The 2500-nt window shown below is 40.6% G+C and overlaps 1 long non-coding RNA gene across 1 annotated transcript in view; it reads left to right on the top strand.

Moving 5' to 3' along the window:
- The window catches only part of LOC116373376 (uncharacterized), a 2485-nt gene extending 1811 nt beyond the window's left edge, over nt 1-674 (top strand). Inside the window, exon 3 of the long non-coding RNA XR_004209539.1 lies at nt 1-674. This exon is cut by the window's left edge and continues 305 nt beyond it. This is a non-coding gene — a long non-coding RNA (uncharacterized LOC116373376).
- Nucleotides 675-2500: the final 1826 nt, after the last annotated feature.

The raw sequence follows: 2500 nt of genomic DNA, 5'->3' as shown, positions 1-2500 counted from the left end.
CTATGGATTTCACATGACTGGGCAGGGTCGCAACCATGGGTGGGCCTGGAAATCAGCATGAGTTTTCCTCCACAATAGGGCTTTATTACAGACATAAATACTCCTCAGCCCCCCTCAGCCCCCCCCATCACCACAGACAGCCCTCGGGCATCACCACAGACAGCCCTCAGGCATCTCCACAGACAGCCCTCAGGCATCTCAACAGACAGCCCTCAGGCATCACAACAGACAGCCCTCAGGCATCTCCACAGACAGCCCTCAGGCATCTCCACAGACAGCCCTCAGGCATCTCCACAGACAGCCCTCAGGCATCTCCACAGACAGCCCTCAGGCATCTCCACAGAAAGCCCTCAGGCATCTCCAGAGACAGCCCTCAGGCATCACAACAGACAGCCCTCAGGCATCTCCACAGACAGCCCTCAGGCATCATCCCTCTGATGCCAGCTACTGAGACACACACCTTCATTCTTCATCTCGTGATTCAAATGAAATAAAAGAAGGGTTTCACTGAAAACATGAAAACTTAGTTATTTTCTGTCACTGATTATTTGAGATATTACATCACAATAGTATTAAAAGGAAGCATAAACCAAAACTCTCTCCAGATCTCCTGATCTAACACCAGTGTACTGCAGCTACAGTATGTTGTTGAGACCAAAGGGGGTATACTGTTGTGTAGTACTGTAGTAATGTAGTGTTGTACTGTTGTGTAGTACTGTAGTAATGTAGTGTTGTACTGTGGTGTTGTACTGTAGTGGAGTAATGTAGTGTTGTACTGTTGTGTAGTACTGTAGTAATGTAGTGTTGTACTGTGGTGTTGTACTGTAGTGGAGTAATGTAGTGTTGTACTGTTGTGTAATAGTGTAGTACTGTGGTGTCGTAGTGTAGTAGTGTAGTGTACTGTGATGTAATACTGTAGTTCAGTAGTGTAGTAGTGTGTTTTTTATTTAACCAGGAAGGACTCATTGAGATTTAAAATCTATTTTTCAAGAGTGTCCTGGCCAAGATAGGCAGCACCAAGTCATTACAAAAATGACAGAAAAACAACATGAAAAACTACAAGTCATCTGGTAAAACCCATAGAATTCCCGAGAGAATAACAAAATCAAAAACAGCAAATTATAAACATTGACAGGTCCGGGAATCAGTCTCAAGATCATTCATCAGTGATTTAAAAACATAGACAGGTCAGGGAATCAGTCTCAAGATCATTCATCAGTGATTTAAAAACATAGACAGGTCAGGAATCAGTCTCAAGATCATTCATCAGTGATTAAAAACATAGACAGGTCAGGGAATCATCTCAAGGATTAAATTCATCAGTGATTTAAAAACATAGACAGGTCAGGGAATCAGTCTCAAGATCATCCATCAGTTGATTTAAAAAACATAGACAGGTCAGGGAATCAGTCTCAAGATCATTCATCAGTGATTAAAACATAGACAGGTCAGGGAATCAGTCTCAAGATCATTCATCAGTGATTAAAAACATAGACAGGTCGGAATCAGTCTCAAGATCATTCATCAGTGATTTAAAAACATAGACGGTCAGGGAATCAGTCTCAAGATCATTCATCAGTGATTTAAAAACATAGACAGGTCAGGGAATCAGTCTCAAGATCATTCATCAGTGATTTAAAACATAGACGGTCAGGGAATCAGTCTCAAGATCATTATCAGTGATTTAAAAACGTAGACAGGCAGGGAATCAGTCTCCAGATCATTCATCAGTGATTAAAACATAGACAGGTCAGGAATCAGTCTCAAGATCATTCATCAGTGATTAAAAAATACCAATCGGGACAAGTTCTTCCAGTTAAAAGTCTTTTGTAGGGTTCCAAGATCATGGCGCAGAGTACATAAAAGCCCTTTTACAAATTCAGTTCGGACATTTGAACAGTTAGCAGAATAAAGTCCAGTGAACGAAGAGAGTACCCACCACATTTCTGAACAATAAAAATGGCCAAATAAAAAGGTAGTAAACCCAAAATGGCTTTGTAAATAAAAGTATACCAGTGCCTGAGCCTAATAGTGACTATATAAGGCCAGCCAACCCTGGTATACAAAGTGCAGTAAGTGTTGTAAGTGTAGTGGAGTAATGTAGTGTTGTACTGTAGTGTAATAGTGTAGTACTGTAGAGTAATAGTGTAGCTCAGTACTGTAGTTCAGTACTGTTGTGTAGTACTGTAGTGTACATTACTACTGTTGTGTAGTACTGTAGTGGTACATTACTACTGTGTGTAGTACTGTAGTGTGCATTACTACTGTTGTGTAGTACTGTAGTGTAATAGTGTAGTACTGGAGTGTAATAGTGTAGCTCAGTACTGTAGTTCAGTACTGTTGTGTAGTACTGTAGAGTAATAGTGTAGCTCAGTACTGTAGTTCAGTACTGTTGTGTAGTACTGTAGTGTACATTACTACTGTTGTGTAGTACTGTAGTTCATTACTACTGTTGTGTAGTACTGTAGTGTACATTACTACTGTTGTGTAGTACTGTAGT

The sequence above is a fragment of the Oncorhynchus kisutch genome, unplaced genomic scaffold, assembly GCF_002021735.2.
Source record: "Oncorhynchus kisutch isolate 150728-3 unplaced genomic scaffold, Okis_V2 scaffold4032, whole genome shotgun sequence".
NCBI lineage: Eukaryota > Metazoa > Chordata > Actinopteri > Salmoniformes > Salmonidae > Oncorhynchus > Oncorhynchus kisutch.
Note: the sequence above shows the minus strand (reverse complement) of the source record. Positions and strands in the feature narration are given on the sequence as shown.